Source organism: Solea senegalensis, linkage group LG21 (genome assembly GCF_019176455.1).
Source record: "Solea senegalensis isolate Sse05_10M linkage group LG21, IFAPA_SoseM_1, whole genome shotgun sequence".
Classification (NCBI taxonomy): domain Eukaryota; kingdom Metazoa; phylum Chordata; class Actinopteri; order Pleuronectiformes; family Soleidae; genus Solea; species Solea senegalensis.
Genome location: NC_058040.1, coordinates 12,519,415 through 12,530,186, shown reverse-complemented (window position 1 = coordinate 12,530,186; position 10,772 = coordinate 12,519,415).

Genomic DNA, 10,772 nt, shown 5'->3' with positions numbered 1-10,772 from the left:
CTGCTGTTCCTGCACGGCGCAGCTCCACATTTCCTCAATGACTGTTATCCATACTTTACCAAAGATTTGAGGAACGAAAATCTAATGTCCTGCACAGCGAGCTCTCTGGCTCTTTGTGTGTGTGTGTGTTTGTGTGTGAGAGAGGGAAAACGAGAGAAGTGGTAGGTCATGTAGAGAAACTGGCTGTGTTTGGGTAATTACTCAGAGTTCCTCAGGGGCCAATAAAAGTTCCACACTGGAGCTTTTATATTTTTCTCATTAATTTTAGGGGACAAGATCCGACTGCCACTCAACACTCGATACCGGCTGCATTCAAGGAGACTAGCTACAACGGTGTGTGTACGCCTTCTACAAGTACCTAATGCTACAGCTCTGTGCGGCATTGACAGCGACGAGATTGGCCCTCTGCTCCTCAAAGGCAGCTATCAGTGTCGGCACTGTCAACTGCACACTCCCAGACAAAAGCCAGGCAGCCGTCTTAAAAGCGAGGCAGATTAGAGTCGGGGCAAAGCTCCTTCAGCTGTACACGGTCAAACAGCCACTTCTTTCCTCTGTAGAGTGCTCTCTGACCGCAGACGCTGTTCATTCACACACACACACAAAGCTTTTGGTGAAGTATAGTTTCAATTTCTCAGCTGAGAAATGAATCCATATTTGAAAGCACATATCATGTAAATAGTAGGGCTGCAAAAGTGATGAGTAACTGAGCTCTTAATTAACGCTTCCGTTCCCATATGTGTCATGTGACAGAATGTTCTTTGTTTCTTTGTCTGTCCAGGTTGCTGTAGATATATAAAAGGCTTATTCTAAGGCTCTTAAACACTGGATCTTTAATGAGACATGTCTTTTACAAGATTCTTTGTCCCTCTCTTACAGAATGAAGATCTGAATAACTGAAGATTTTTTGGGTTTGTGGACATAACAACATATCTGAGGACGTCGGCATCTTTGAGGTTTGGGAAACACCACTCAACATTTTCACCAATTTAGGGGCAAAACAACATTTCGTTGAATCCAGGAAACGAGCCAACAGATTCATTGCTGATTCAGAAAAATAATCACTAGTTGCAGCCCTAGTAAATAACCTAAAGTTACCTCTGAGTCTGGGTCTGAATATTTCTTTTCACCCATTTTCAGACAGAGACCTTCGCATGTGGAGGATAAAACGCAATTCATGGCGCACGTCGATAAGACATTTAATTTGACAGAATGTCTACTGTTACTGCTGCTTCCCGCTGCCTCTCACTACAGCCAAATAAATCCCTAAAGGAATCCACTGAACCGATTCCAACAGACACATCTGGTGTGACTCAGACGTGCCATGCACAAAATGCAAAGGGCATGTGAGAGGTACTTTACTACGTGATTGGACTGTGAGAAGGAGGGCGTTTGTAGAGAGATATTAACTTGGCCACTAACACGTGGAGATGACTATACCCACACATATATGCCACTTTGTTAGGTACACGGGCCACGCAATAAAGTGGCAGCAGGTTCAAGTTCAGTGGCAGGTGAGGTCGTCTGCTGCTGTAACCCATCTGCTTCAGGATTTGGTGTACATTCAGAGATAAGCTTCTACATACCCTGGTGGTAACCCATGAGTGGTTATTTGAGTTACTGTCACCCACTGTAGCCTTGGCCATAGTTACTGCTGCTGCTACTGCTGCTGCTGCTGTTACTGCTGCTGTTACTGCTGCTGCTGCTGCTGCTGCACGTTTTACTGTACAGCAAGGTGACCTTGAGTTTTTTGAGAGGCACCTGATAAATAGAATGTATTAAATGCATTATTATTCTCCTCTGACCAAGCATTTTTTCTTCCCCACTTATAGAACTGCAGCTCACTGTATATATGTGTATATACATACAGTATACATATATATATATATATACATATATATGTATATATATATATATATATATATATATATATATAAAAATATATATATCTACATATATATATATCTACATATATATATACATATATATTCCTGACCAATCTCTGTAAACCCTAGAGATGGTTGTTTGTGAAAATCAGTTTATGTTTATAGTCAGACCCAGCCTGTCTGGCATCATCAGCCATGAAACATTCACAGTCATTTAAGTCACTTTTTTTTCCCTCATTCTGATGCACGGTCATCTTGACCATGTCTATATTCGTATGTTCACTGAATTGGTGTCATGTGATTGGCTGATTAGACATCTGCCTTAGCAAACAGGTGTGCCTAATAAAATGGCTTATGACTGTAGACCCATCGGAAATCTACCAATAGAATAAATGGGAAAAAGGGTTTAAAAAGATTTTTAAAAAATCAAAGCTTTATTTGTTTTATTAAGATGGAACATATGAGTCTTTAGTACAAAACCAAAATCACAGCTAAAAAAAATAATCTCAAAAAGTCTTTTTTTAGATGTTGTGGGAGATGGACTGCCGCCATGTGTGTCTGCCCACTGCTGTGTAAGTAAGCAGGTGAATTTACAGTGTTGTAAAGAGGGGGGGATATAACTCTAACAAGGCAGTCCTCCAATCTCATTACTGGTCCAGAATCACATCTGAGACTAATGGCATTAGCGTTTGCTGTTAAGGTTCCTCCAGAGTGAGTGTGTATGTGTGTGAGAGAGAAAGAGAGAAGGAAGAGGGAAGGCCTCCTCTGTACGTGACACCCATGACTATCCTCACCTTGTCTCACCTTGATACTGCAGCACACACATCCCTTCTTCCAATTCTCCTCTTCACCATCCTTACCTCCCCACTAAATCACTCGTTACATTGCCTCCCAGGTGACATATTTCCACTATGGTTCTTAATAGATTCCTGTGCTCCCTGGTTGGCTGAGGAGCAGTGGTTTGATTCTCTGAGAGGTAAAGGAGTGACTGTTTAGTGGGAGGGGGCGGGGGGAGCTACAGGAAGGAGGAGATGATGTGGAATGAAGAGGAATGGGAAGGAGGAGGTGGAAGGGATTGGAAGAATATTATGATCAAAATGGGAAAACCAGGAGTAGTTCATGTGCAGCCGAAAAGCAAAGGACCATGTGAGGTTCCAGGAGGTGATGAGAAGAGTGTAGGTGAAAAAAGGACTAAACAGGCTGAATTAGTTAGGTTTGATTTACAGTCTGTTGTAGTTTTTGGCTCCGTCTGTGGCCACTCATGGAAAAATGTGTGGTCCACTTGACTAATGGCTTTGTTAAGTAAGATAAGATGTTAATCTCCCATATCGCGCACCTGAGAAAAGAGATAGGAGTCTTGACTCTGTGGGGCTTAAGTGAGTCGTGGTGACTTGAGTGTTTCTGTGCAGATGCCTTCCAGTCTCCTGGGAGCTCAGGTGGAGCCCTTTCCTTTTTATCTTAAGCCAATGATGAGTCCGGTTCGACGACCTCTCTGTGATTCTTTCTTCACTCTCCTGTTGATATCCTTTCGAACACCGACTTTGTACGACCCAGCAGAGGGCGCTGTGAGCACAGTTCAGGGCGTCGATCCCCTTTAAATGTCCTCTTCACCCTCTTATGACCATCATGATAATCAAGTTGCCTGGATTTATTTTTATTTTATAGCTGTAGAATTGAGTGAGCGCTTCTTTCCCTTTCAATATCTGGCCGTTATTCAACAATGTAGGAATCCTGAGAAGCTGACACCACAAACATGTGATGAGCTGGCAAAGCTCTAGTTCTCTGCTTTCCTGATCCATCCATCCGTCCATCCATCTTCTACCGCTGTATCCTCCACATGAGGGTCGCAAAGGGTGCTGTGCCAATCTCAGCTGACATATTGGCAGTCCATAGTTTTTGAATTTTCTATGTATCAAAAACTGTCGAGGAGTTACGATCATGAGAAGTATGCATGCCAAATCCTTTTGGCGACGACAGGATGGTCACAAAAGGATGAAATTATCAGAAGACTAAGAAAGTAATGTTACGTTGTTTTGTTTAGGATTAACTGTTTTTCTGAGAGGAATCACAGGTGGGCAAGAAAAGGTCAGTTTCAAGTAGTAATTATTGTTGTCGAGTGGGGAAATGTCACAATAAAAGGGACGTCACACATATTCTTTCGAACTTGATTTTTATAGTGAGAGCCCGATCATCCGTCCACACAGTTAAACACTTCCAGCTCTATACTGTACCTCTGTTTTTCCTGCAGTCGTCCTCCTCCACTGTGTCCTTTTAGGTGATGTTAGCTGGATGATTTACACTTGCTGGACTGAGGTTGATAGAAGCTGTAGTGTGAGGTGTTTTTCCCAGTTTAAAGGTTCCTAAAATGTTTGTCACTGATCGCACGAATACAATAATAAGATATGGCTGCCTCGCTCTCTATGTCCTAACCTCAAGACAACAACAAAACACTTCAAATACCCTCCTGGGCTCCAGGCTGCATGAATCCAACTCTGCTAACCTGTAAAAATATAACAAAAAGAAAAAAAAAATGGAATGGTTCCACGTTGTGAATATAATGTTATGTATGTGAGTTTGCAGTCAAAACTGCAAAACAATCTTAGACAACATAAAAGGACTTCTTACTTTGTCATTATTAATAGCTTCAGCAGCATGGATGTGTTGTTTGCAGTCTTCTTGCTCACTGTTTACCCCGGAGGGAGCCTTCTCTGCTGTAACTCCTGCAGAGTTAGCAGGTATTAGAATGTAAACTAATTTGAGTGGTTCTTCAAGGAGGGTCCACTGGGTACTTTTAAGCCTTCCCTAAAGTGAGTGGGGCTCCTCTACAGTGGTGTTCCACTGCAGATGAATGAGACACTGAAGCCAGCGCTGGCTGTCCTCCCTGAGGTTGAATAATAAATCATGGATGCCAGTTTGTCTCTGTTTATCCAGACGGATGTGCCCTTGCTCCTTGTTTCATTCATTTGCAGTCTGCATGTGGAGGTGGGGGAATAGAAGGAGAGACAGAAATGCTAAGGTTGTAAAACTGGATCGCGGTGATGTCATGAAACATCACCTGACAGCACTCACAAACTCCCTGCCCCTTCTTCTGTCAGTGCATATAAAAAACCCAACCAGGAACAATGTGTCCTTTACAGCGAGGGGAGAGATTTACTGTTGCACGGGTGAGCTGAGGCTCAATGCACAGCCAAGGAGCCACAAAGCGCCTGTTCTGTGCCGCAGCGAACTCTCCTTCTTGCACAACCTCTAACAGGAAGAGACTGGCAGAGGTACAGGGCTGAATAACGACAAAGACGCGCTGGCAGACGGACATAAAGAAAGGCAAAATTGCAAATGGACTGAATTTTAAACAGCAATTTTTGTCGTCTTAATTACCTCTCAAAGCGCAGACACATTCCTGCGACGTTCTTATCTACACGGTGTCTCAGGCACACAAATGCTCAGTGATGCTGGTGTTAGTGGGGAAACCGGCTCGACCTTCTGCGCCACAGCCACTTCAAAAAACACAAACGGGTTCAGTGAGGTGATTGAATGAGCAGATTGAAGAAAGCACACCGGCTGTGATAGATTGATGGAGCACATACACACACACGCACGCATATAAACACACAACTGTGTTTGAGGCGCCAACACAAATGCTCCTTTACTCACCGCTGAACTGCATTGTGGGTCCGCCGCTCTGTCGCGTCGCTTGTCTTGCAGTTAGAGTTGAGAAAGCGGGTGGTAGCCAGTCACTTAGCGTTACTGCTAATGAAGCTCCTGTCTGACATCAAATGGAGAGAGTGATTCATTTGACATTTGAAGCTATTAGCAAATTGCAAAAAGGCTGCAATTTAATAATTCTGTGTCTTGATTATGCTTTGTTCTGTGCCAAATAAAAAATGTAATATACTGTATGTGAGAAATAATTCATAGCATTAGGTTCTCACTCCTGCATTAGAGTATGGTAGTTAACAGGGATGGGTCAAAATATCGATTCTGTGATATATCGTCGTCCTTCCTTGTGCTTTACAATAATCGATATGACAGATATTGATATTTTAATTAATAAATTCAGACTCTATTGTGAACAGTCCCTGCCAGTTTTACAACTGACTGAAGAGGAGGGCGTTTACAGTGAGATAACGGTTCAATACATAGACTTTATGCACTTTTTCTCTACGTTGTGAATAATAATAAGTAATCCTGGATGTTTCGTTTTCTTCAGTCAGACAGATATTGTGATGTTTCACTATATCAGGTCTCGCAATATATTGATTATCACAGAATCGTTGTAACATGGTATTATTGGTATCGTGGACCATGTATTGTGTATCGTGTCGTGAGGGACCCTGTGATTCCCAGTATCATTTTGACTGAAAGCTTTGAGATACTTTACCCAAACTATTCAGGTAAGAGAGTTAAAGAATGTAGGACAGACAGGTGGACAGGTGTATGGATGGCACATAGATAATGGAAACAGGGAAGAACAAACAGACAACATAGAAACAAAGACTGGGAAGAAGGCGAGATGACAAAGGGCACATTGATCTGATGAAACCCCTTTGCTTCCTGGCTCTCTGCTTGGTTTGGAAAAGGTCATTTTCTTTTCTGACTTGGTCTCTCACTCACTGTGGCCGTAATGCAGCTGAGGCTGGTGCTGCCAAAACTGCCTCAGATCTCTGAGGGCTGGCAAACAACAATGGCCTGGAATAGCACACCCACGAATGAACCCGTAAATGAGACCAGAAAGAGTCTGAATTCCAGTGCAAGACCACTGCTGAAGTGAAAGATGGCAGATGGTGCTGCTGACAGGCAATCCAACACGGAATCGCATGGACAGGCAAGTGAAGCAAGAACGTGATCAATGATTGGTCATTGAGACGCTGGGTGGGTGAGCTGTGGGAGACCCTGGTGCTGACAAACTGTCGACCCTGACGCGGGGGAAAAGCGAGGTTACAGTACACGCCAGTGAGAGCACAGAGAAAAAATGTCTATTTGACATTGAAAAAAAATGTGAATTATTGTTTAAAAGCCAACATTAATGTGCTCAGTTGGACCAGAACCAGACTTAAACCTACAAGTAATAGAAGAAGCCGGCACACAGAAGGCATTTCTTTTTACACTGACGAGGAGAGTGATTTTATGCTCCATCACCTTAAACAACTGAATATTTTTTCAAGTTTACGGACGATAGAAAGACTCGAAAACATGCAAGCAAACACTGACAAGCTGAAAATGTCTGTCTAACCACGTAGCAGAGCAGAGCCGGGTACATTTGTGTTACATAAATTGATTTCCCTCCACTCATTCTTTTATACCGGGACGAGGTCCAAAAGTCCAATCAAAAGTCTGCTGCTGCTACTGCTGTATTTGCATAAACGCTCCCTCATTCAGGGGCTAAAAAGTCTGCTTGACTGAGTCTGTTTTTAGATGAAGGACGCCGTGTCGTAATGTTACGTCGTCTCCATTCACAAAGACCAAACTGAGGCAAAAATAATGACCTCAACAACAGAACTGACCTAATTACTCATAGTGGCTTTTTTTTTTATTTATTTATTTTTTTTTATTTATTTTCTACTGCAGCAGTTTTGTACAAAATACCACCAAAATACACGTTTGAGGAACTGAGACAACACATGTCAAGAAAACGACATTGACAACTTATGATCATTGATATTTTGATATTGATATAAGTGTAATATTAGCAGATAATGGTGGAGCGTGACTCTAATTTGCCTCCGAATTAGGGCCCTAAAAGTATTTCTGTTTCTGTTTGTCATCATGTCGTCATCCTTTATATAAACCCAGGCCCCAAAATACAGCACACCTGACCCGAGACCTGCTGTAAAAATACATTATTCACGTCAGTGCTCTTTGCATTTTTCTCTTTTTTAGACTTAAGTAAGTGCGTAGGAGTGTGTCCTTTGTACAATGAAGATTCTGAAAAAAACATTTCTTCTTTTAACAGCTGCAAACCCTGGTGACGTACTTGGGGCAGCAAGGAGCTCTCACCTCGTGTTCCCAATCAGCAGTTTTAGCAGGATATTATTAGCCTGGCAGAGAACCTGAAAGATGCGGCAGATCTGTGCCCAGATCTTGCTCTGTATGAACCAGCAGCTGTGACTCAGTTTTTGTTTTCGTCCTGACCTCCGGTGGATGAGTGTCTGCTAATGTATTACACAGTACACAGCACACAAGGCCTGCTCTCCCACACACTCATCTGTAGCTGTACTTTTAGACGGACTGCGTTTGTGCAGACTCATACTTTGGGGCCACTTATAATGCTGCTGTGTTGTGAGCGTGTGTGGTTTTCAGTCAGAAACGCTCTCATCTTTTCTTCTCCACTGTACATAAAAAAAAAAGTTGATATTTGTCCTGATTATGGTTTAGTTTAGCTTGAAAACTGCACTTAATGGGGCAATTTATACTGGCGAGAGATTATGCATAAACCATTAGGGATGTATGATATTTAACTGCACCCAACTGCAAAGGTCATTTATGCTGCTTTTCTACTACATGGTCCAGACTCACCTCACCACGGCACAGCATGGAAACAGCATGGCACAGTATGGCACAGCAGTTTTTTTTTGCTTTTCCATTATCGATAGTACCTGGTGTAATAGACCTTTTTCACAGCAGATATTAGCCAACATGACAAACACAGGTTTTACCGGTAACGTTACCGTTTTTTAATGAATTATTAATCTTTTTTTCTTTTAGAACTACATACTGTATATGTTTCCTATATAAATCATATGAGAGACAAATTCAAAGTTGGAGAAAAAGGGTTCTCTTGATGGGTCTGTTTTATGTGATGATCAGTGATGGATTTAGGTGTTCTCTCAATCTTGTATTGAATCAGGAGGGAAAGAGGAAGAGAGAAGCACATGAAGGACAGGGTGAGATGGAGGCAGATGATCCGCTGTGGCGACCCCTAAAGGGAGAAGCCGATAGAAGATTGAATTATCTCACTTACAGCAATGATACGCCTACAAGTGCACCGTGTGATTCTATTATGTACAGTACAGAAGTGCTTTAGTGTTTTTTTTAAACTATTCTGTCACATCTACCAGAACAGTTTGAGCGTCACATTAATGGCATTTTTTTTTTTTTACGTATGGTAGAAATATGAATCAGCGTTCGCAACAGAGAACTGCTGGAAGCAACAGCTGTGTGTGTGTGTGTGTGTGTGTGTGTGTGTGTGTGTGTGTGTGTCTGCGGTGACTGCACTGGTACGACAGACAATCTCATTTTCTTCTTATCACTGCGTCCTGTACAGGCCTGAGGCTGTAGCAGCAGTGATCAGCTGACGCACAGACTGACAGAAACCCAGACGAAAAGTAAAAAAAAGAACAGACCTCAAATCACTGGACCTGATACTGACTGAGCCCAGACCTGATGAGACGCGCTGTTCCAGATTTCTTTAAGGAATTACTTCTTTTTCCTTTACTGGTTCAAGCAGCTCTGACACACTTTCATGCCGTTTCTGTGTGTTCTCTGTGTTTCTGTATGCAAGTGACAGTCATCTGAACATTTTAGGGACATTTTAGATTCGGAGGATGTGCTTCTTGTCTATAAAGCCTGAAAGTGATGGATACTTTTGTCCTAGTTGGTTGAGTAATTGTTGATTTTCTTCACGTCATATGAGGGTAAACTGAATGCCTTTATGTTTCAGGCCTTGGATTTCATAAAACAGTCAAATGTAACATTAACGTCAGTGTGAAATTCTTCAGTATTTTTTAACATCCGACTGAAGATAATCATTAGTTTGCACCATAATATTTGCCTTTATTGGAAATTGTGTGGTAAAGAAGAAAGACAGGATCACACTTCAACTCAGTAATCATTTAAGACGCTCTAGCGATACTCAGCTCCAATCGCTTTCTTTTTAGTACCTGCTCTGGCGAGGTGCTAAGCTGAGCCGAGCCGAGCCGATACTAAAATGTGACGTCGACGGACTGCAGGCCACTGATTGGTCAGAGAGTGTCGTCACTGGAAGAGTCATGAGCACAACATCAGACACAGGAATCAAACTGAAGAATGCCGAACTGTAGATCATTTTAAAAGTCTTTAAAAATCCTGAAAACATGCTTTAAAAAGGAAATATCTAAAATCTCAATATTTAACAGAGGAGTTGTGTATTTAGCGGCGATCGTGAGCCGAATCACAACCTGCTCAGCTGTATTTTAGTCCTGAGGCCCAAATGGTCTGTACTGTTCTCAATAAATGCAGTAAATCTAAATGGTTTATCAAATTCTTTCCTAATTAATTCTGTGATTTGCTTAACTTATTGATTGGGTAATCAATTCATCAATCAGAAACAGAAATACTTGGCAAACTGAGACAACTGATAAATTCTCATTTACAAAAGAAGAGACTTCAATCCAGTTTATGTGTTTCAAATAATTGCAACTACTTTATTATACCGTATATGTATAAAGTTAGTTATTTAGTTGCTTTATTTGCCCGTAAAGCAGACTGTATTTGAGTAGTAAATTAGAATAATATATAAAAAATAAACAACAAATATATTTAGTATGTGACATTATAAAGTTCTACAATTTAATTTCATGACATATATGTATATAATATGACATACAGTACAGGCTCCACCCTCAAGTCAAAAGCAATAAATCAATCGACAATGAATTAATAATGTAAGCAAATACAAAATATCCCTGAAGTCTCTCAGTTTGCATCTGTGCTAAACTGAAGGCTGAAACACACACACACACACACACACGCACACACACACGCACACACACACGCACTGAACTTCAGATGATGTGCAATAAAACACGACCCAGATAGACTGACAGTGACGGGAATTAAGTCTGCGGCCATGTAAACAGTTTTACCTCCGATGAGTCTCAGTGCTGCACTTAGCTCTTGATTGATGATATTCAC